At 40.8% G+C, this 25,834-nt stretch overlaps 1 pseudogene; it reads left to right on the top strand.

The window, feature by feature from the left end:
• The window catches only part of LOC122316243, a 127,858-nt pseudogene extending 103,698 nt beyond the window's left edge, over positions 1-24,160 (top strand).
• Positions 24,161-25,834: the final 1,674 nt, after the last annotated feature.

The raw sequence follows: 25,834 nt of genomic DNA, 5'->3' as shown, positions 1-25,834 counted from the left end.
CCCGTGCGTCGACTCTCTCTCTCTCCTCTCCCACGCCAGAAGCCACCCCAGCCCCGACCCACCGCCGTCCGGGCACCGTGGGCAACACCATCCCCACCTGTCGAACCCCCTCCCTCCGGCGCACCACCCCACCGAATCCCAGCCCCATCCGGCCAGCCGTTTGGCCAGAAAACGCCCAACAAAGCCCCACAGATTTTGCCTCGATTCGCCGCCGTCGCTCCACCTCCGGTCACCACTTCTTCACCACTTCATCACCGGTTCCTTGCCGTCCTAACCCACCCATTTCCGGCCTCTAATAGCCACCGAAACAGCTCCCACGAGCTAGCTTTCCATTTTGGGAAATCCGGCCATCAACCACCATTTTCGCCGCCACCCACGGCCAAACTTCACTTCCACTAGCTTCATAATCATCCTTAGACCATTCCTTATCAATCCCAAGCCTTGGTTTGTCCCCGTTCAAAAGTGCATATTTTACAACCCACAGCCACAGTGAATTTTCACTGTTACGTTGCTTTTTCTCCGCCGTTTGCAACGCCGCAAGCTTTTTAAAAATACCGTATAGTGCTGTAAGTATTTTCCAAACCCTACTTTTAGATTTAAATATATTTTGCTCTTACAATAAATTATTGCTGCTGGTTGGTTGATTCCGGACTGAGTCCGAGGAGTTCGGGGGTCGGATGGATGGAGGATGGAGTTGCTTGATTTATTGATTTATGGTTGGTTGATTGTTTTGTGTATTGAAATTGCATTTACATGGTGCATGCACGTGCATTTTATTTTATTTAAGAAATCGTGTTTTGTTGGCGTGAATGGATTTTCGGGTGCGTGTGTTTCACGAGCCCTAGCCGGGATGGGTTATTATCTCGGTGGAGCTCCTCTGGTCACTCGGGAGTGGATAATACTGAGTGACGTCCCCTGAGTTGTTGCTGGGCGACGACGGGAGCGGGGCTAGAGGATGGTCTGGCCAGGTACGCGCTGGGCGCGAGTCTGGGCATCGCTCTACTCACCAACTCCATGGCCCTTCGCTGGCGAGGGCTAGAGGATGGCTTGGCCAGGTACGCGCTGGGCGCGAGTCTGGGCATCGCTCGTTTAGGTGTCACATGCGTAGTCGTTACCTGCGGTGTGGCACAGAGCTAGGGTGTGCGGATGATCCCTATAGGAGATCATGGTGCATGCATAATTGGATCGTTTTTATGGTTTTTGGATGCGGGCCATTTTTTGGGAAAATGGCGAGATTTGGTTTTGAGGTTTTTGATCCATTTTCTGGAAAATGGTGGTTTGGGCCATTGTCTGGGATAATGGCGAGGCTTGGTTTTAAGCGAGATGTTTTTGGGCGAAATGGGTTTTTGGCGTGCATGGTAAAAATGTGGTTTTGCGGGACATGTGCATTGGCTTTTCTTGCATCCATGTTGTTTGAGTTTTATATGTTTTTATCTAGTGGTGTTTGGAGTTTACTTACTTGCGGCACCATTTTTGGTACCGTAGATTTTGGTGCAGAGATCGAGGATGAGGAGGAGGAGGCTGAGCCCGAGGATGCGGCTCCGCCGGGGTGCTGATGTCATATTTTGTATTTAGTTTAAAATTATATTTGTATCTTGTAATATTTATTTTTGTATGTTTTGAATAGCTTTGTATTAAACAAGAAAAAAATTCTGGTACTTAGTTATTGACTTACTTTTTGCTGCATATTTCTCGTGCACATTTGTCGCTTTTTCACACACTTGGCACACGTCGATAGGATGATGACCCGTGATGTCATCATCCGGACGTCTCGATTTTCCCGTGTTCGCGCGTGGGGATTTGGGGGCGTCACACCATGCAGCAGACCAACACATGCACACATGCAGAAAAGTGCAAGCACCATTCGGACACACACATGCAGTGGACTCACATGCACACATGCAGAAAAATGCAAACATGCAGGAACACATGCACACATGCAGAAAAATGCAAACATGCAGACCAACACAGCACACATGCAGAAAAATGCAAACATGCAGACCAACACAGCACACATGTAGAAAAATGCAAACATGCAGGAACACATGCACACATGCAGAAAAGTGCAAGCACCATTCGGACACCATACAGCAGACCAGTTCACACATGCATGATAGCAACGACTCATTCGGATCACACCAAGCAGCAGAAAGCATTCGGACAGCACACAACCTGCATGTTGCAGAACACAATGCACATGCAGACCATTCGGACACATGCAGACCAACATGCACACATGCACATATGCAGACGCAGAGCAACAGGAGAAGAAATGGACTTAACACATGCAGTAAACATGCAGACCAGTAAACATACAGCAGCAGAAAGCATTCGGACAACAACACACCAATGCAGAAAACATGTTGCTGGAAGCAGCAGATCTAATTTCAGCTTTTGGCATGTGATTCCACCGAAGGTGTCATTAAAGCTGAGAGATGGAAGACAGCTACACGAAAAGCAGCAGTAGGAAATCACATGGGATACAGACAGACGGGCTGACCTTTGGCTATTTATTTTTCAACCTGTTTTTATAAGGCTGGTTCGTTCATGTAAGGGGGAGCTAGTTTTTTGTGTTTTCATACATCATTACTTTACTTTTCGTTTAGACTAGAAGGGGCTGGGGTTGGTTTTATTTTTTTCATTTTCATTTTCTGTTTTGGACGCTAGCAGCAAATTTTCTGCTGTTTTCTTTTGGTTTTTCACCCGGCTACAGCAGTTTGTTTTGAGCTTTAAGTGTTATTTTATTTTCTTTTCTTTTGATTTAGTAGCTAAGCTTTGTTTTCATTGTTTCTTTCATTTTTTACATTCAGCTACAGCAGAACCTAGCTTAGTTTTTGGAGTTGTTAGTTTTCTGATTAGTTCTTAGCTTTTATTTTCTTTCATTTTCAAAAGTGCAGTAGCTTAGCTTAGAGTTTTTTTTTTCTTCCTTTCATTTTCATTCGGTGCAGTAGTTTTATTTGGAGTTTATTACTTTCTTTCATTTTCATTCGGTCTTGCAGCAGTTTTATTTTTATTTCATTTTCATTTCAGAGGGTATCTTTAGGCAACATCTTTAGGATTTATCTCATTCGGATATTTTCTCAGATTTTGTCATGACTCAACTTAGATTTATTTTTATCGCTAGAAACATCATGTGTAGCTAATTTTAGAAACTTGGGTTGTGGAATGAGATTTAATTTATTTTAGGTTCTAGTTTAGTGCAATATTTTGTGATTGATTGTTGATTTCACTATATTACTAGTCGGATTTAAATTGAAAAAAAAAGATTGCGACTCTTGCTCTTGTTTTGTTGTTGACATAAGGCACAACAAAAGCTTGAAAATTATCAAGGCTTCTCTCGATTGTTTGTTAATGTGTGTTTGGCTAGTAAAGTAGAGAATCCCTTAGAAAAAAAATATTGAAAAACTTGAGCATAACTTTTTATCTTCCGATTATCAATGCCTTGATTGGGTTGTTAATCGAGAAAATTATCTAAAATCCAAAATAAAGAGAATCTCAAACCCAACCCAAGTGTTCGTAAATTTGTTTGTTTTAGGAACTCTAATTTCAACTTCAATTATCTTCTTGCATTGCATTTGAATTTTATTTTCATCTCTCATACTTGATTCATTTGTTACTCACAAATCTCTTATACGCTTTGATAACTCATTGTCCATGTGGAATACGATCCTGGACTTATCCTTGATACAACTTGACACTTCTACACTTGGAAGCACATTCGACCTTGAGTCACATAACAAAAATAGGGTGCCAGAATACTTATATGAGGTCCACCACTCTTTCACCTTGTCCACAAAACCATCAACTTTTAACCATCAAGGACCCCTCAATCCAATAAAATAGGAAAATGATCTGAACATAACTTGGAAAGTCTCTTTCGACATAAATCAGGAAATTGAATCTCCCAAGGAGATACAATGACTCTATCCAACCTAGAGCAAGCCATGTCGTTGGAACACTTGCAATCACCCCTGGCCAAATGAAAATCGAAACGATACATATCAAAAATAAAATCTAAAAACTCTATGGTAGTAGGAATTATATGAGACTCCCTCAACCTTTCACTTGAAAACTGGGTAATATTGAAATCCTTACCGATACATTAAGGAGCAATCCACCAATTGCCCAATCCAACAATTTCATTACATAAATCTTTTACTTCTATTAAAGTTAGGCAGATAAATACCCATAAATGCCCATACAAACCCATCCTCCATGATCTTGAAAAAGCAAGCCACCAATTATTCTCCAATACTCTCCTCCAACAAATTCACAACTCTCTTATCCCACATCACAAGAATCTCACTCAATTCCTTGTTAGAAGCTAGAAAAACCCATCCCATATAATAGCATCCCATAAACTTCTAATAATACTTCTTTCAATAAATTTCAACTTAGTTTCCTAAAAGAAAACAACATCAACCTTACAATGCTGAATCATATTCTTTACACGGAGGTGTTTACAGGGAGTATCCAGCCCTTTGATATTCCATGATAGTATCTTTGGTTTCATAAAGCAAAATTTGTCACCTTCTCCTTTGACCTTCATCAACTTGTACTCTCATCCCTTGCATCATAGTTAATGGAATAAGATAATCTTTTTACTCTTTTTTAAAGGCAGATCTTACCAAGAGAGGTTGACCCGCCTTGCTTGCAATTAGTAAGACCCTAAATTGAAACCTTTACATGAAATCCCCACACAATCTCGAATCTCTTCAACTTTTTGCAAAACCTAGTTTGAAGAAAGGACCACCTAGTTTAGATCTGTTGAAAGGATCATCATCCCCACATTCTTCCCTCCCAAGTAGGGATAAAAATTTGAATTGAAAAACTGGCCCAAATTAGACCGGTTGGACCGGTTTTGAACCTATCCGGTCCAAGACTAGTTCCTACATTTAAAATCGACTAAACTTGGTCCAGTTTTAGTTCTTGGATTTCCAGCATCGAACTGGACCGAACAGGTTTATAAAATTTATATATAAAAAAATTAGTTTTTAATATGATATAAAATATTATATATAATTACATATGAACTAATTTTATATTATAATTTATAACATAAAATTTTAATCTTAAATATGAACATTTGTTTGATTATTTGTTATTAATATAAAATATATATATTATTACATTTTATGGCCTAATAAATTCTCAACATATTCCTTTGAATCAATACATAATAAATTAGTAATACTAATTTACATTAGTATATTATTTACATTTGGCTTTAATTAATTAGTATAAATTAGAAAATTTCATTTTTTTATAACATGGGTACTTGATTAAAACCAAAAAGGGGGATTAAACCAGAGAGGAACTAGTAAAACCGGAAGTACTGGCTTAGAAGGGTAACCGCTCTGGGATCGGTTTTTGAAAATGCAAAATCTGTGTTTACCACTGGTTCGATTCTAAAATTTGTACAAAACCGAATTGAATCAGACTGATTACACCTCTACTCCCAAGCCCACTAAATTTAGAATAGACCTTCTCCCTATGAAAGAGCTTCAAGTTAGAAACCCCACAAAAACCCCTTCCAATTACTTCTATTCAATGTCCATGTCGATGTTGAATGGAAGTCATGACATCCATCCAAGGATCTAAAAGAACATCCATCAACCATCACTCAATAGACCTTCATCAAATGACTTTTTCAACCTTATTCGTCTTAAACATGCAATTAGGTGCAGCTAAGGAGAATGAGGAATAATCAATGCCATTTCAGCTACCTCAACACATAAACAACCTTCATCAGACACCTTCTTGATTGCTTCTTGATCATTTTCAATGTTGCTTGCACTCTTTGGTTGGACTTTCAATGTTTTAATGAGCAATTAGTCTTTTCTTAATAAAACTAAAATCATTTCATGACAATAGAAGTTCAAAAAGGGTCCTAAAATCAACTTGAAATATTCACAAGAATATTACAATAAAAAGGAAAATAATTGCATCATTTTCATAAAATCATAACTAAATCTTTAAAAATCATCTCCCATTTTTTCCTCTCTTATTTCTCTCCCATTAATAAATGGAATCAATATATGGTTAAAATTGCATTGCTATAGCTCATTCTTTCTCGTACAGCTACATCCACTATCTCACTACGGTTTCCATCATGGTCATATCTTGTTTTGGAAATATTTCTTCGGTTATTGTTCATAACCAGTGCCATCGGATATAGTAATAGAAGGATGAGTTAAACAACTCAGTAAGTAGGATGATATGGTACTGATAAGGTGGACAAGTAAGTATAAGATTATAATGAGAAGTTAACAATGAGCAAATATTAGTGCACAATCAACATTCAGCAGATAATAAGATAAATATGTGGAAAGTGTGGGGGTGGAAGGGGCAGGAGGTCATGAATTGTTGTTGTTTGAGGGGTTTGAGTTTGATTGGTGGGATGTTTTTGGTAAATATGATGATGAGGATTTTTTTCTTTTTTTTCTTTTTTTTTTTTGTTGGGAGTTGGTTTGGTGTTTTGAGAGGGAGCTCAATAAATGGATCCAAGGGCAAAACTGATTTTTGCTTTAGGTGTCCTCACATGGTTAGTCTTTTGGTATATGATTGAGTCATCCATAATTATAGCAAAAATAAGATAAATGTTCAAACCTGAGGGATACCTAGGTTGGTGCTTTTCCTTGTCGAGGGAGATGACATTTGGGAATTAGTGGCTCTGTGAGATCAATTTCTATTTTGATCCTAAGTGCCCATTTTTTGGATCGTCTGGTTCAAGATACGCATAGATAGTTCCAAGGTTGATTGCATTGTCTTTGTTTACTACAACTTGGGGTAATCCATGAATTTGTACACAAAAGGGAGATGATGAGAAACCTATTTCCAGGTTGAGAGGTTGGGTGTCCATTCGTTCAGGAAAATTATGACCACCCCATATGTTCCATGGTCTACCTTTTAGATTATTATTATTATTTTAATATCAGTTTGCTAATTAAAGGTGAGGAGGAAGCAGTTATTCTCTAATTTTTCTATAGCAAAATCTGTAGCAAATTTCCATATTGAACGAATTAATGTTTAAAAATGTTTGCATAGAAAAATTGGTGTTTATGAGAACTTTCCCAAGGAAGAGGGCTAGCTCAAAATTTGTTGGTTTGGTAAATCATCCCAGGATATGTCTTTTGTTTTGGTGATCAAGAGATTAATGGACTTAGATTGGGTTATGGAAGGGGAAGGAGGTCACGGAAACAGAGAGCTGAAGTAGAGCTCTTCACTATGTTGAACTAATTTTCTTTTAGAAAAAAGAAAAGAAAAGAAATTAGAATGCATTATAGACACATTATATGTACCACCATCTAGTATTTTTAAAAATTATGACAAATATATTTGTTAAGGACGTGTTTTGCACCACGCCTTCCTCCACCAGTCACCTGAGACATGAAGGCTTGATGGCCTGGAGTGCCAAAAAACACTTTGATGCCCAAGTTATTTTTTAGCTCCACAGAGAGAGAGAGAGAGAGAGAGAGAGAGAGAGAGAGAGAGAGAGAGAGAATAATCATCTTGAATTGTACCATTAACAAGGCTTTTATACTTTCCTCTTCCGGTGGGATCACTGTTCTCCCTATGCCTGCAGTGTCCTCCCCTGCTTTGGACAACATATTATCGCATTTAATGTGACAACCTTTGTCAGGGGATATTGACCCAAGCCGAGTTTTTGTGGTTGGAGGCAACATCGTGTCGTATTTAATGCAGCACTCCCTGTTAGAGATGAGATCTTGACTAGCAGATCATTTAATGTGACGTGACTAGGGACTATTGATGGATATCAAAGTGGACCAAGTCTTACAGATAGTTTTCGAATTCCAAATAGAGCAATTATAAGATCAAGAGCTAACAAGGTCAAGGAAACAATGCAAAAATTGATGTAAACCACTTGGGACATGTCTAGCAAGAGTCCAACATTTAAAATGGGCATAAAGGAAGAAAATCCAATTTCATTCATGTGATACAACAAGCTATGGAAGATGTGACACCCCCAAATCCCCACGCCCGAACACGGGGAAATCGAGACGTCCGGATGGTGACAACCCGGGTCACCATCCTATCGACGGGTGCCGAGTGTGTGCAAAGGCAACAAATGTGCACGAAAGAACATGCAGCGGATAACGAAAGTCCTAATTAAGTACCAGAATTTTCTTAACGTAATACAAGCTGTTTAAAACATACATAAATAAAATATTACAAAACACGCATATAATAAAATATCAAATACAAAGCATGACATCAGCAACCCGGCGGAGCCGCATCCTCGGGCTCAGCCTCCTCCTCCTCCTCCTCGAACTCTGCACCAAAAGCTACAGAACCAAAAATGGTACCGCAGGTAAGTAAAACCCAAACACTACCAGATAAAAACACATAAAACTCAAACAAGATGCATGAAACATGCCCAATGCACAAAGCCCATAAAACACAAGTTTTCCACACACGCCAAAAACCCATTTGGCCCAAAAACACACAACCTTTCTAACTAACACGCCAAAAGTCACATTTGGCCCAATATCTCGCCAAAAGTCCATTTGGCCCAATACCACGCCAAAAGTCCCATTTGGCCTCTCAAACCATTATCCAATTTTAACCGCGTGCACCATGACCTCCCCTAGGGGTCATCCGCACACCCTGGCTCTAGTGCCACACCGCAGAGTACCACCACGCGTGTGACACCTAACAAGCGATGCCCAGTTCCGCGCCCCGCGCATGCGTAGCCAAGCATCCTCTAGCCCTCACCAGCGAAGGGCCACGGAGTCGGTGCGTAGGGCGATGCCCGGTTCCGCGCCCGGCGCGTTCGTAGCCAAGCAACCCCTAGCCCCCGCTCCCATCGTCTAGCGACAACTCAGGGGACATCACTTAGTTTATTCTGCTCCCAAGTGACCAGAGGAGCTCCACCGGGATAATACCCCATCCCGGCTTGGGGTCGTGATACACACGCACCCGTAAAACCACTCACGCCAATACACAGGCTTTTCACACAATTCCACAAACACACGTGCATGCACCATGCAATGCCATAACAATGCATAATAAAATAATCAAACAACATAAAACAATTAAACAGACAACTCCGTCCTTCATCCATCCGACCCCCGAAACTCCTCGGACTCAGTCCGGAATCAACAACCAACAACAATAAATAAATTGAATGAGTGATATATATTTAAATCTGAAAACAGGGTTTGGAAAATACTTACACCACTATACGGTAATTTTAAAAAACAAGCGGCGTTGCAAACAGCGGCAGAAAAGCAACGTCACAGTGAAAATTCACTGCGGCCGTGGGTTTGAAAAACCCACTTTTGAACGGGGACAAACTAGGACACGAAATTGATAGGGAATGGTCTAGGGATGATTGTGAAGCTATTGGAAGTGATGAACGGCCGTGGGTGGCGGCGGAATCGCCGGAAATGGCCGGAAAGTGCAAATCAGAAACTAAGCTCATAGGAGCTGTTCCGGTGGTCGTTGGAGGCCAGAAATGGGTGGGTTAGGACGGCAAGGAGTCGGTGATGAAGTGGTGAAGAAATGGTGGCCGGAGGTGGAGCGACGACGGCGGATCGGAGCAAAATCCGTGCGGCTTTGTTGGGTGTTTTCCGGCCAAACGGCCGCCGGTTGGGGGTGGCCTTCGGAGGGTTGGTGCGCCGGAGGGAGGGGAAGAGTTTGGGACCAGTGGCGAGCCGAATGGTGGCCAGACGGCGGTGGGCCGGTAGAGAGAAGGCTTCGGCCGTGAGGGAGAGAGAAGAGAGAGAGAGAGCCGATCGGGGGGCGGGGGTTCGGACACGGGGAGAGAGAAAAGAAAAAAGAAAAAGAAGAAAAAAAGAAAAAGAAAGGAAAAAGAAAAGAAGAAGGAAAAAGAAAAAAAGAAAAAAGGAAAAAGATGTGAAAAGAAGTGAGGTCCAATCCTCACTCCGGGAAAACAAAACTAAACCGCCAAAAAGATTAAAAACCACAAAACAACTTAAAGAAATAAAACAAAACCTCAAATAAATTAAAAACTAATTTTAAAACGCAAATAAATTTAAAATAAATAACTAATATATTGATTAAAATAGAATAACCATTTCAGCGAAAATACACTCAAAAACGGGTCATCACAGAAGACATGACTTTGGCATATTGTTATTGAAAGTCTTGGACTTGTTTATTTCATTAAAATGACTTATTTTATTAGTCATAGGAATTAATTTAGAATAATTGGGCTTGAGGGATGTCCAGCCACACATGTTTTATGCTTTATGAACTAGGGTTTCAAGAGAAGTTTTTAAGAGTATTTTAGGGATTGTTTTAATTTTCAGATAGGATTTCTTTAGGGAATGCCTTGTATTTCACCCAGGAGTATTTTGGAAAAGATTTTAAAATTTTTAGTTTAGGATTTTATCTTGTTTAGGGGAAGGGTATTGTAGCACGGTACTATTCACAGTTACTGTAGCCGCACTATTCAAGGGTATTTTGAAAGATGGGGCTTTATTTTACCTATGTTTGGTGAGGCTTTAATTTAAATATTCTTTATTGCCTCATTTCGAAAATATATGAAAGTTTATGAAATTGATAAATTTTATTCATTGTGAGTTGAGTTTATCTCATCTTGTTCTTGATTGAACTTTTGAACTTATCAAAAGTAAATCACAACTTTTGTGGCATTCCTCCTACGTAATCTGTGACACCCCCAACTCCCACGTACAGACACGTGGAAATTGAAGCTTTGGGATGATGACAACACGGGTCACCATCCTATCGCCAAGTGCCAAGTGTGTGTACATGCAACAAGTGTACAATCAAATCACGCAGCGGATAATAACAGCCTTATAACTAAGTACCAGAATTTTTGTTTAAATACAAACTCGTTTGAAGTACACATAATAAAATGTTACAAGTCTCAAATATTATTTCAAAACCAAAATACAAGGTATAAAAACTAGTAGAGATATTTGTTGACATAAACAACTCCAAATCAAAACTCTGGCGGAGCCGCCTCCTCAGGCTCAGCCTCCTCCTCCTCCTCAACATCTGCATCAAAATCTATAGTACCAAAAATGGTGCCGCAGGTAAGTAATAATCCAAGCACCACAAGATAAAATATAATAAACTCAACAATATGCATGAAAGAATGCCAAATGCACATATCCCATAAATCCACATTTGCACACACGCCAAAAGTCACATTTGGCCCCAAAAAACAATTTCTTTCCAACTCACACCAAAAGTCACATTTGGGCCAAATTCAAAATTCAATCCAATAACCAATTATCCGAATGCACCATGACCTCCCCTAAGGGTCATCCGCACACCCTGGCTCCCATTGTCACACCACGGGTAACGACCATGCGTGTGACTTCGTAACGAGCGATGCCCAGTTCCGCGCCCCGCGCGTACGTAGTCAAGCATCCTCTAGCCCCCGCCAGCAGAGGGACCACGGAGTCGGTACGAGAGCGTTACCATCCCGCCCGCTCCCGTTGTCGCCCAACAACAACCCAAGGGACATCACTTAGTATATTACGCTCCCGAGTGACCAGAGGAGCTCCACCGAAATAATGTCCCATCTCGGCTTGGGGTCGTGATACATTCGCACCCGAAAATCCATTTACACTGATAAAACCGGTTTATCTCAATTTAATACATGCACATGAATGCACCATGCAATGCACACCTCAAGACATAATTTATCCAACAAACTCAACATCAACAATAACCAAACAACTCCGTCCTCAAATCCATCCGACCCCCGACTCCTCGGACTCAGTTCGGAATAACTAACCAGTCAATGAATTTATTGTAAAAGAAATAATATATTTAAATCTAAAATAGTGTTTGAAAAATACTTACAGCGCTATATAATAATTTTTGAAGGATCAAGGAGCTGCAAACGGTGAAGAAAAAGTAACCTAACAGTGTAAAATACACTATGGACGTGGGTTGTAAAATACCCACTTTTGAATGGCGACAAACCAAGACTTGGGATTGATAGGAAATGGCCTAGAGGTGTTTATGAAACTAGTGGAACTGAGAGTGGGCCGTGGGTGGAGGAGGAAATGGCGGTGGAAGTGAAAAACGGCAAAAACGAAGATGAGCTCGTGGGGGCTGCTCCGGTAACCGATCGGAGCTGGAAATAGGTGGTTTAGGACAGAAAGAGATAGGTGATGATGTGGTGAAGAGGTGGTGTCCGGAGGTGGAACGACGGCAGCGCTGGAGCACAAAAACACCACAGCTTGGAGGAGCTCATGGCGGCTAACGGTGGCTCGGATGGAGGTGAAATTTGGTGGGGAGGTGCGCCGGCCGGAGGGGAAGATTTCTGGGTGGGTGGTGTCGTACACGTCACCGACCAGCGGTGGTTCTGGGCGGTGGAACGAAAATGGTGAAAATGGAGGGAAAAAGAGAGAAAATGCGCGCGGGGGAGGGGGAAACCGGAGGAGAAAAAGAAGAAAGAAAAAGAAAGAAAAGAGAAAGAAAAAGAAAAGAGAAAAAGAAAAAGAGAAAAAGAAAAGATGGGGAAAAGAAATGAGGTCCAGTCCTCACCTCTAAAGTTCAGAAACTGATCCGACGAAAATGACTTTAAAAGCTATAAAATGAATAAAATAATTTAAACACCACATCAAGCTAAAATATAATAAATGACTAGTAAAAACAGCAACATAATTTTAAATCCAAAAACAAACTAAAATAAATTACACAACAATTTAAACTCAAAACGATAATTAATATTAAAAAAGCTCTACAAAACAAATATCACAACTAAATAAATATAATTAAAGTACAATAATTTAAAATAAAAGAAATAATATTTTAATTAAATTAAAATACTCCTTCAGTGAAAATACACTTAAAAAAGGGATATCACATAATCTGGGTTCTTGAGACAGGTTCTTCAATGGGTCTAGATTTTAATATAATCTAGGTTCTTGAAACGAGTTCCTCAAGGGTCTAGATTCTTCCATCTATTGACTTGATTTTAGTTTTTTGGGTGAGTTTTCAAATTGATTGTGGGTTTAAGGGATTCCAATTCCACGGGTTCAGATCATTTGGTATTCAGAGTAAGGTTTCCAATCAGGTCTGATTCTATTTTTTATTTATTGCATCTTTAATACTAGAGTTTCATTGTTCTAGGATTGTAAAAAAAAAAAAAAAAAAAAAAAAAAAAAAAAAAAAGAAGACCCTAGAGGGGCTGCGAATTTGTCATTATTTTCTAGGGTTTGTTTGGCCAAATTACATCATCTTGAGGCTGCCGAGATTGTCTTATTCATTAGGATTTTTGTGTTAACAAAATTTCATCTTATTAGGGCTGCTGTGTTCTTCATCATCTTAGGGTTTCATTGATTCCCTTCTAATTCCTATAAATTCTTGTGTGTTGAATTCAACTTTTTGATTTTCGCAATTGAATCAATTGTTTGTGATTGAATTAGTGAGAAAAAAAAAAAGAAAAAAGAAAAGAAAGTAAAAGAAAAGAAAAGAAAGGAAAAGAAAATTTCAAAAAGAAAAATGATTGAGCCTTATCATCAAAGCGGCTAAATATATCATTATAGTTGATATCTTGTTTTGTAATTACTTTTTTCCTCATATAATTTCCCTGATTCTCATGTCATTTAATTCCTTCATTGTTTCTCTTGTTCTTGTTTCTTGAACCTAATTACTAGTTGGAATAAAATAAGGTTGTATTGCCTTGATTGAGTTCAATTTAGTTCTTAAAGAACTTGAGTGGGAAAGCTCTTGAGGTAAAAGGCAAGAGAGTGTGAGATCATTATCGGGAAAAAGTTAATTAAGAGTGAAACACAAGTGGAATGCCATTATTAGAGTGTAAACACGTAAGGGAGCGTGTGACCTCTTTTTCCACAAACATTCTTTTTGTGTAGCGCATATGATATCTCATAAAATGACTCATCACCAAAGGGGATGTAAATAACTCCTTTGTGTTGCAGGCTATGCGACAACAGCTTGAGCAGTTGAACATGGTGTTAGGGGAAGTGAGGGATAGGATGGACCAATGATGTGTATTGATTAGAAATATACAAAGTAGGAGAGATAGGAAGAGACATTAGCCTAGTATTGAACACGAGTATAAGAATAAAAAGTATGGTGAGTTTCTTGTTAACCAATGGGCTCTCAATACACAAATTAAAATGGATGATACAGAGCAACAGAGAGATAACATTTTCCATACTAGATGCCACATAAAAAACAAGGTATGTAGTATGATCATTGATGGAGGGAGTTGTACTAATATGGCTAGCACTACTTTAGTTAATAAATGAATTTTCCTACCTTGAAACACTCTAGACCATATAAGTTGTAGTGATTGAATAATTGTGGGGAGGTTAGGGTCAATAAGCAAGTGTTAGTTTCTTTTTCAGTTGGAAAGTACAAGGATGATGTGCTTTGTGATGTAGTGCCTATGCATGCTAGCTATATTTTGTTGGGGAGACCGTGACAGTGTGATCGGAGAGTGATCCATGATGGGTCCAGGAACATGTACATTTTTTAAAAGGACCAACTGAAGTTGAAAAGTAAGGTGGATCAAAGAAGAAAGAGTGAAAGTGAGGTTGATCAAAAAAGAAAGAGAGAAACGAAGATTGATTAAGAAAAAAAAGAGAGTAAAAGTGTGGTTGAGCGAAAAAGAAAGAATGTGAGTGAGATTGAGGAAGAAAGAAATAGTGAGATTGAAAATGAGAGAGAAAGAAAAATGAGAGAGGAAAGAAATGAGGATAAGGTTGAAACCTCAAGAAAAAAAGAGAGTGAAAAGAAATAAGAGAGTGAAAAGAAAAGCGAGAGTGAAGAAAGTGGGAGAAAAACAAAGAGAGAAGTGAGTTTTTATGCTAAGGCGAATTTTAATACTATCGAACTTAATGAATCTTTGCCTAGTATTGTTATCTCTTTGTTGTAAGGATATAAGGTCGTGTTGCCTAGCGATGTTCTTAGTGGATTGTCACTTATTAGAGAAATAAACCATCAAATTGATTTTGTGACACCATTGGAAAAATTGGCAACATTACCTTTGACCATCAAATTGATTTTGTGACACCATTGGAAAAATTGGCAACATTACCTTTGGCCAAAAGAATTTGTCCTACATACCAAACATAAGTCCTTGGTTCACTTGAAATGACAAGGTAAGTTGAATAGAATGCATGCCATGTGGGAGGAATGTAATGAGACTTTTCCTCATGTCATCAAATACACACATGGTAAGGAAAATTTTATGGTTGATGCATTACCAAGAAGGTATATCATTGTCTTTATTTTAAATGCAAAGTTATTGAGATTTGAATATGATAAGGAATTGTATGATAATGATGATGACATTGCTAGTGTGTGTGGAATATGTGTTATTTTAAATGTAAAGTTATTGGGATTTGAATATGATAAAAAATTCCATGCTAATGATGATGACTTTGCTAGTGTGTATGGAGTATGTGAGAAAGCATCGCTTGGTAAGTGCAATAGACTAGATTGGCACTTGTTTAAAGAGAATAGACTTTGTGTACCTAATGGCTCTATGCGTGAGTTGATTGTGCTTAAAGCATGTGGATGTAGTTTGATGGATCATTTTGGTATAAGGCAGACTTTAGACTTGTTGCATGAGCATTTGTGGGAGTATCATTTGCCATTCATTGACATAATGCATGAACATTTCTATTGGCCTAAGATGAGAAGAGACGTCAATCGCATTTGTGGCACGTGCATTACATGTAGAAAAGCCAAATCTAAGGTTTTGGCATATGGGTTGTATACACTCTTACCTGTTCCTAGTGAGGCATTGGTAGACATATCTGTGGACTTTATTTTGGGGCTGCCTAGGACAAAAATGGGTAGAGATTCTATTTTTGTGGTTGTGGATAGATTTAGCAAAATAACACATTTCATTCCATGTCATAAAACTGATGATGCCACAAACATAACTGACTTATTTTTCAGGGAGATAGGGCGACTTCATGGTGTGCCTAGGAGTATTGTTTCTGATAGGGATGTTAAATTGATCCTTAGCTACTTTTGGAAGGTTTTGTGGGGAAAATTGGGTATTAAGCTTTTATTTTCCATTACTTGCCATCCACAGACTAAAGACCAGACTGAAGTAGTTAATAGGACCTTAACTTAGCTCTCACGCACTGTTGTTCATAAGAATTTAAAAACTTAGGAGGATTGTTTGTCATTTATAGAATTTGCATATAATAGGACAATGCATACTACTACTTCTTATTTTCCTTTTGAAATTATTTATGATTTTAATCCACTTACTTCTTTAGATTTGATGCTTTTGTTTGTTGATGATAGGAATAGCTTGGATAGACTTTTCTAAATTCTTGAGAGAATTAATGGTAATTCATATCAAGTAGATTTTCCAGGTAAGTATTATGTTTCTACTCTTTTCAATATTACTGATCTTTTTCCCTTTGATATAGGTGGATACTTGAGGTTGAATCCTTTTGAGGAGACGGAGAATGATGGACACCAAAGTAGACCAAGTCTTAAAGATCATTTTTGAATTCCAGATGGGGCAATCATAAGATCAAGAGCTAAGAAGGTCAAGAAAACAATGCAAAGATTGGTACAGTCCACTTGGGACGTGTCTAGCAAGAGCCTAACATTCAAGCCAGGCTTAAAGGAGGAAAATCCATTTTCATTCATGTGATACAACAATTTATGGAAGACATGACTTGGGTATATTGTTATTGAAGGCTTTGGACTTGTCTATTTTATTAAAAGGACTTATTTTATTAGTCATAGGAATTAATTTAGAATAATTGGGCTTGAGAGATGTCCAGCCCACACATATGTTTTAAGCTTTGCAAACTAGGGTTTCAAGAGAAATTTTTAAGAGTAGTTTAGGGATTGTTTTAATTTTCAGCTAGGGTTTCTTTAGGGAAGGCCTTGTATTTCACCCATGGATATTTTGAGAAAGATTCTTAAATTTTTAGTTTAGGGTTTTATCTTGTTTAGGGGATGGATACTGTGGCACGACACTATTGACGGTTACTATAGCCGTACTATTCAAGGGTGTTTTTGGAAGATATGACTTTATTTTACCTAGGATTTTGTGAGGTTTTAGTTTATGAAATTGCTTCATTTTGAAACTACATGAAAGTTTATGAAAATTGATGAATTTTCTTCATTGTGAGTTGAGTTTAGGTTCTAAACTCAACTCACAATGAAGAAAATTCATCAATTTTCATAAACTTTCATACATTTTAAAATAAAGCAATAAAGAGTATTTAAACTAAAACCTCACAAAACCCTAGATAAAATAAAGCCCACATCTTCCAAAATACCATTGAGTGAATAGTGCCGCGACTACTATTGCATTACAGTAACTCAACTACAACAACCCTCTTGAAACCCTAGTTTAACAAAATAATTACTGTGATATCCCGTTTTTACGTGTATTTTCACTGAAGGAGTATTTTAATTTAATTAAAATATTAGTTCTTTTATTTTAATTTATTGTATTTTAATTAGATTTATTTTAGTTTATTGTGGTGTTTAAATTATTTTAGTTGTTTTATAGTTTTTAAAATTTGTTTTCGTCGGATCAGTTTTTGGACTTCGGAGGTGAGGATTGGAACTCATTTCCTTTTTCCATCTTTTCTTTTTCTTTTCTCTTTTTCTTTTTCTCATCCTTTTCTTTTTCTTTTCCTTCTTTTCCTTTTTCTTCTTTTTTCCTTCTTCTTTCTGTTCTTCTCTCCCGTGCGCGACGTGCTCTCTCTCTCTCCTCACTGTCGCCGTCCAACTTCTCCACCTAGAACTGCCACTCGCTGGCAACATGGCCAACACCACTCACCCAGTTCTCTTCCCCTCCGGTCGGCGCACCTCCCCACCAAATTTCACCTCCATCTGAGCCGTCGTTTGCCGCCGAGAGCCCCTCCAAGCTGCATTGTTTTTGTGCATTTTCGCCGTCATCGTTCCACCTCCGGCCACCATTTTTTCACCACTTCATTACCTACCTCTTGCCGTCCTAAACTACCCATTTCCGGCCCCGATCTGTTGCCGGAGTAGCTCCCACGAGCTCAACGCCGTTTTACCATTTTTTCACTTTCACCACCACCCACGGCCAAAACTCACTTCCATTAGTTTCATAAAAATCTCTAGGCCATTCCCTATCAATTTCAAGTCTTGGTTTGTCCCCGTTCGAAAGTGGGTATTTTACAACCCACGGCCACAGTGTTTTTTACATTGTTACGTTACTTTTTCTCCGCCGTTTGCAGCTCCTTGATCCTTCTAAAAATATCTTATAGCGCTGTAAGTATTTTTCAAATTCTACTTTAGATTTAAATATATTATTGCTTTTACAATAAATTCATTGACTGGTTGGTTAATTCCGAACTGAGTTTGAGGAGTCGGGGGTCGGATGGATTGAGGACGGAGTTGTTTGTTATTGTAGATTTTGTTATTTATTGGATGGATTGTGTCTTGAGGTGTGCATTGCATGGGGCATTCATGTGCATTTATTAAATTGAGAGAAACTGGTTTTATTTGTGTAAATAGATTTTTGAGTGCGTGAGTATCACGACCCCAAGCCGGGATGAGGTATTATCTCGGTGGAGCTCCTCTGGTCACTCGAGAGTGGATAATTGTGATGACCCACTTTTACGTGTATTTTCACTGAAGGGTTGTTTTTAATTTAATTAATATATTAGTTTATTTATTTTAAATTAATGTGTTTTAATTGGTTTTTAATTTATTTGAGGTGGTGTTTAATTTATTTTAGTCGTTTTACGGTTTTTAATATCGTTTTCGGCAGATCTGTTTTTGGTTACTAGAGTGAGGATTGGACCTCATTTCTTTTATATTCTCTTTTTCTTTTCCCTTTTCTTTTCTTTCTTTTTCTTTCTTTTTCCTTCTTTTTCTTCATTTTCTTTTTCTTTTTCTTTCTTCTTCCTCCTCTCCTGCGTACGCAGCAGCCCCTTTTTTTTTCCTTCCATCGCCGCCTGTTTGTCAGCCCCGTTCTCTGCCGTCCGGCCACCTTTTAGTGCACCGTCACCACCATTCTCTTCCCCTTCAACCAGAGATCATCTCCACCAATTTTCAGAGCCATCGGACCAGCCATTAGCCTTCGAGAGCCGCCGGAAGTCGCTGCACCTGCTCTATTTTTGCCCCTATCGCCGGTTGCTTTCACAGCCCAGAACCGCCGCTCACTGGTGGCGTGGCCTACACCACCCACTCAGTTTTCTTCCCCTCTCACCGGTGAACATCCCCACCAAGTTTCACCTCCATCCGAGCCACCGTTAGCCGCCACGAGCTCCTCCAAGCCATACGGTTTTTCACCGTTTCTGGCGCCGTCGCACCACCTCCGGCCACCATCTTTTCACAGCTTCTTCCCCTACCTCTTGCCAACCTAAACCACCTATTTCTGGTCTCGATCCGTTGCCGGAGCAGCTCCCACGAGCTCAACTCCGTTCAGCCCCTTTTTGGCCTTCGACCGCCATTTCCACCATCACCCACGGCCAAAACTCATTTCCCTTAGCTTCATAAATATCTCAAGGCCACTCCCTATCAATCCCGAGCCTTGGTTTGTCCTCGTTCAAAAAGTGGGTATTTTACAACCCACGGCCACAATGAATTTTCACTGTTACGTTGCTTTTCTTCCGCTGTTTGCAACGCCGCAAGCTTTCTAAAAATACCGTATAGCGCTGTAAGTATTTTCCAAACCCTACTTTTAGATTTAAATATATTTTGCTCTTTCAATAAATTATTGTTGTTGGTTGGCTGATTCCGGACTGAGTCCAAGGAATTCGGGGGTCGGATGGATTGAGGACGGAGTGCTTGGTTTTGGTTGTTTGTGATTGCTTGATTTTATTTGAGCCATGAGGCGTGAGTTGCATTTTGGGTATATGTGCATTTTATTTATTTGAGAAAATCTCGTTTTATTGGCGTAAAGGTTTTTGGGTGCGTGAGTTACACAAGCCCAAGCTGGGATGGGTTATTATCTCGGTAGAGCTCCTCTGGTCACTCGGGAGTGGATAAAACTGAGTGACATCCCCTGGGTCGTGTCAGGGCGATGACCGGATCGCACGATACGGTAAAGCTATCGTGTCGACTCCGTGGTCCCTAGAGTGGCGGGGACTAGAGGATGGCCTGGCCAGGTATGCGCAGGGCGCGAGTCTGGGCATCGCTCGTTTAGGTGTCACATGCGTAGTCGTTACCTACGGTGTGGCACAGAGCCAGGGTGTGCGGGTGATCCCTAGGGGAGATCATGGTGCATGCATAGCCGGATTGTTTTTATGGTTTTCGGATGTGGGCCATTTTCTGGGAAAATGGCAACGTTGGTTTTCGAGGCTTTTGATCCATTTTCTGGGAAAATGGTGATTTGGGCCATTATCTGGGATAATGGCGAGACTTGATTTTAAGGATATGTTTTTGTGGGCCAAATGAGTTTTTGGCGTGCGTGTAAAAAAAATCATATTTTATGGCGCATATGCATTGGGTTTTATTTCATGCATATTGTTTGAGTTTTATATGTTTTTATCTAGTGGTGTTTAGAGTTTACTTACCTGCGGCACCATTTTTGGTACGGTAGATTTTGGTGCAGAGATCGAGGATAAGGAGGAGGAGGCTGAGCCCGAGGATGCGGCTCCGCCGGGGTGCTGATGTCATGTTTTGTATTTAGTTTAAAATAATATTTGGGTCTTGTAATATTTATTTATGTATGTTTTGAATAGCTTTGTATTAAGCAAGAAAAATTCTGGTACTTAGTTATTGACTTGCTTTTCGCTGCATATTTCTCTTGCACATTCGTCGCTTTTTCACACACTTGGCACACGTCGATAGGATGATGACCCGTGATGTCATCATCCGGACATCTCGATTTTTCCGTGTTCGTGCGTGGGGATTTGGGGGCGTCAAAGGTGGTATCAGAGCGGTTTGGCTCTGGGTAAAGCCACATGTCCCGTAGGTAGTACCAGAATGCTTTTAAAGTTGTGTTTTAAAATTTATGTTAAGTAAAGTTATTTAAATTGTTTTATTTGTTTTATTTGTTTGAACTTGTTTGTTTGTTTTTATTTATTTAGTTATGTTTTTGCAAATTGGTTTCTTTTGTTTTGTGTGATGTGGTGTTGGTCTTTGGTTCTGTTTTTGTTTGTTGTTGGTTTTATTTATTTTTGTTTTCTGAAAGGGGGTCAAAGGTTGTGGTGGCAGGAAAATGGGGAGGCCAAAGAAATCTACTCAAGAGCCACGGGACAATACATCAAGAGATGACTCCATAGCCCAAGCCATACGGCAGATGACGGAGTTTATGCAGCAAAATTTTAGGCCACAACAGACAGGGCCTTGGCCACAACCAGGGGGGCCTTGGTCACAACCAGGGGGACCTTGGCCACAACAAGGGGGTCCCTGGCCGCCACAAGGAGGGTCTTGTCCGCAACAAGAAGGACTTTGGCCGCAACGAGGAGGTCCTTGGCCATATCAAGGAGGGCCTTGGCTTTACCTGGGAGGATCTAGCAGCATGGTGCAAGCCGGATGCACCTATGAGCGCTTTCTGGCGCATAGGACCCCACACTTCACTGGAGAAGAGGACCCACTTCAAGCTGGAAAGCGGATCAAGGATCTGGAAAGAACTTTTGAGGTGTGTGGTTGCACCGAGGCGCAACAGGTACTCTACGCCAGCTATCTGTTGCAAGGCACCACTTTTGATTGGTGGGATACTAAGAGGGTGATGCTAGAAGTAGAGTTGGGTTCATTCGCTGCTGTAACCTGGCAACGCTTCAAGAAAGAATTTAATGACCGCTTCTTTCCCGCATCGGTAAGGAAGCAAAAGGCAAGAGAGTTCTCAAATTTGGTTCAAGGAGGCATGACAGTGGAACAGTACGCCCGAAGGTTTATAGAACTTGGGCGATTTGCTCCCCACCTTATCGCCACAGAGGAGATGCGAGCTGATCATTTTCAGGAGGGACTACGCCCTGATATACGCCGTATGGTGGTCAGCCATCGGATATCCACTTTTCAGGAATTAGTGGATGTGGCCACCCTTGTGGAGCGAGAAAATAATCTGAGTATGGGCTCCCCTCTGGGTCATAAGAGGCGGAGTTTTTCTGGTGAAGGAAGCAGCTCGGGTTCGCCTCAGAAATTTGTTCAGCGGATCGGAACTCGACCGCAAGCATCCCAGGTGTTTGCATGGGAGGACGTGTGCCTGTTTGCGAAGTTTGTAATAGAGCCCATGTGGGTGAGTGCCCTTCTGGTGGGGCTCGATGTTATAATTGTGGCCCGCAGGGTCACTTTGCCCGAGAATGTCCAAGAACAGCTCAAGGAAGCCGTGGAGGTAGACGCTGTGGAAGAACAAATCCAAGGCAAGCAGTGCAAGCCCAGGTTTATGCTGTCACACCCGGAGATGTGGATGATGAGGCGCCAGCGACCCATGATGCTGGAGTAATTACAGGTATGGATTAATTTGATTCTATGTTGGATTTAATTTTGGTTTATTTGGTTTCTTCTTTGTTTTTTTTTGGATTTCATGGGTTGTGTGTTTGGTTCAGGGAGAGTCCGTTTGTACGAGTTTTATGCTTGCACTTTGTTTGATTCCGGTGCTTCACAGTCATTTGTATCTTCCACGTTTGCGCGGATGTGTAATTTGGTCACGGAACCTTTGCCAAAGTCATTGGTGGTGGCTTTACTCGATGGTGAAATGGTATGGTGCTCCAAGGTTGCGTTGGGATGCCCGTTAAATTTTGAAGGAAGTTTCTTGGATGCTGATTTGGTTGTGTTTAAGCTGTTGGGTTTTGATATCATTCTCGAGATGGATTGGCTATACCGATATTCTGCGAGTATTAATTGCAGAAGTCGGGTAATTACCTTTCAGGTTCCAGATGGTGATTGTCTTGAATTTGCAGGGAGTAAGTTAAAAGAAAAACTGGTAATTATATCGGCAATTCAAGCAAGAAGAGAGATTGCATGGGGAGCGGATGCATTCTTAGTTCAGATGGTGTCCACGCCGTCCGAGGAGAAGTCTTTGGTAGACATTCCAGTTGTGGAAGAATTTCCCGATGTGTTTGTGGATGACTTGCCCGGACTACCCCCTGTTCGAGAAATGGAGTTTGTTATAGACTTGGAATCTGGAGCGGCTCCTGTACATAAAGCTCCTTATCACATGGCACCGGCTGAATTAAAAGAGCTGAAGACTCAGTTGCAAGAGCTGGTAGATAAGGGATTTATTCAGCCTAGTACTTCGCCATGGGGTGCGCCAGCGTTGTTCGTTAAAAAGAAAGATGGAACCCTCCGTATGTGCATAGATTATCGGGAATTAAACAAGGTGACCATCAAAAATAAATATCCTCTCCCGCGGATCGACGATTTATTTGATCAGCTTCAAGGAGCAGTCGTGTTCTCGAAGATTGATTTGAGGTCGGGATACTACCAGCTGAGGATCAGAGACAAGGATGTGCCTAAAACTGCTTTCAGGTCGAGGTACGGGCATTATGAATTTAAGGTGATGCCGTTTGGGTTAGCTAATGCCCCTGCCGCTTTCATGGATTTGATGAATCGAGTATTTCGACCTTATCTGGATTCCTTTGTGGTAGTGTTTATTGACGATATTCTGATTTATTCCCGAGATGTTGAAGAACATGTGTATCATCTTCGTCTGGTACTTGGGAAATTGAGAGAACACCAGCTATATGCCAAGCTTAGCAACTGTGAGTTCTGGCTGGAGGAAGTCAGATTTCTTGGGCATGTGATTTCCCGAGACGGAGTGGCTGTTGATCCTAGTAAGGTGGAAGTCATTTTGTCATGGCCTCGTCCGACTACAGTGCGTGAGATCCGGAGTTTCTTGGGGCTTGTTGGTTATTACCGAAGATTTGTGGAGGGATTTGCTCGCCTATCCGGACCTCTCACAGCTCTGACTCGGAAGAATACAGAATTTGTTTGGTCAGATAAGTGTGAGAGAAGCTTTCAAGAATTAAAGAACAGGTTGACGACGGCACCAGTGTTAGCGCTTCCAGAACCGCATAAGCCATTCGTAGTCTTCAGTGATGCGTCTAAGTTTGGTTTGGGTTGTGTCCTTATGCAGCAAGGACGGGTTGTTGCCTATGCATCTCGTCAGCTAAAGGACCATGAGAAAAATTATCCGACGCACGATTTAGAGTTGGTTGCGATTGTTTTTGCACTCAAGATCTGGCGGCACTTCTTGTATGGGGAAGCTTGCGAGGTGTACACTGATCACAAGAGCTTGAAGCATTTGTTTTCCCAAAAAAATCTGAACATGAGGCAGAGGCGATGGCTAGAGCTAATCAGTGACTACCAGTGTGAGATCAAATACCATCCGGGGAAGGCTAATATACTTGCTGATGCTTTGAGCCGAAAATCACACTTGGAAGATGAAGCCGAGCCATTGGAATTGAATTCGTTGCTTTGTGGGATGAGAAGGCTCCTTATTGAGAGTTCGCAGCAAGAAGAGATTTTATCTTCAGTTCTTGATATTCAGGTAACTGATTTTGAAGAATTGAAGACTCTTCAAAGGAAGGATCCAAAGCTGCTGAATATCAGAAAAAGAGTCAGAAAATCTCGAGGGCCGTTGCATTATAGCATGGATAAAGATGGGATACTTCGGTTCCGAGATCGCAGAGTGGTCCCCAAGGATTCGGAATTCAAGAAGCGGATCATGGCAGAAGCTCATGCGGCCCCTTATTCAATTCATCCCGGCAGTACAAAGATGTACCGGGACTTGAAGAAAAATTACTGGTGGGATGGAATGAAGAGGGATATTGCCTTATATGTTGAGAAATGTCACACATGCCGTCAAGTGAAGGCCGTGCATCAAAGACCCGCTGGTATGCTCCAACCCCTCCCTATTCCTGAGTGGAAATGGGATGACATCACGATGGATTTTGTAGTGGGTTTGCCGAGAAAGCCTAGTGGGAAAAATTCTATTTGGGTGATTGTTGACCGGTTAACGAAGAGTGCTCATTTCCTGCCTGTTAATAACACCGACTCCTTGGGTAAGTTGACACGCTTGTACGTGAAAGAAATAGTGTGGCTGCACGGCATACCAAAGAGTATAGTATCGGATCGAGACCCAAGGTTCATGTCACAGTTCTGGAAAAGTTTGCAGGCAGCTTTGGGTACTAAGTTGAAGTTCAGTACTGCTTACCACCCACAGACAGACGGCCAATCGGAATGCACCATTCAGACCCTTGAAGACATGTTGCGAGCGTGTGTCATGGAATTTCAAGGGAGTTGGGAAAACCATTTGCCACTCATAGAGTTTGCATATAATAACAGCTTCCATGTGACCATTCAGATGGCCCCCTATGAAGCTCTTTATGGGAGGAAGTGCAGATCGCCCTTGTGTTGGGATGAAGTCGGGGAGAGTAAGATTATTGGATCCGAAATAATTCAAGAGATGCAAAGCCAAGTCTGGATCATCAGAGATAAAATGGCGGCAGCTCAGAGTCGCCAGAAAAGCTACTCTGATACCAGGAGGAGAGAGTTATCTTTTGAAGTTGGTGATTGGATTTATCTCAAAGTCTCTCCCATGAGAGGTGTTAAGCGTTTTGGTAAGAAGAGGAAACTGGATCCGAGGTATGTCGGCCCTTTTCAAATTCTGGAGAAGGTAGGGTCCGTCACCTATAGAGTTGCTTTGCTAGAGTATTTTGGGGATATTTATGATGTCTTCCACGTATCGTCCTTGAAGAAGAGCTTTGGACAGCAAGAGCCACGCTTCGTCGACCCAGAGGGTATTCAGTTGCAACCGGATCTCACTTATGAGGTTGTTCCGTCGCAGATCATAGATTGGAAGGAGCAACAGTTGAGGTCCAAAACGATACCTTTAGTTAAGGTGGCATGGGGAGATCCATTAGCTCAAGACTTCTCTTGGGAGCGAGTAGCGGACATGAGGGAACAATACCCGTACTTGTTTGAGTAA

Source organism: Carya illinoinensis, chromosome 7 (genome assembly GCF_018687715.1).
Source record: "Carya illinoinensis cultivar Pawnee chromosome 7, C.illinoinensisPawnee_v1, whole genome shotgun sequence".
Lineage (NCBI taxonomy): Eukaryota > Viridiplantae > Streptophyta > Magnoliopsida > Fagales > Juglandaceae > Carya > Carya illinoinensis.
This window is presented reverse-complemented; position numbering and strand designations above follow the sequence as displayed.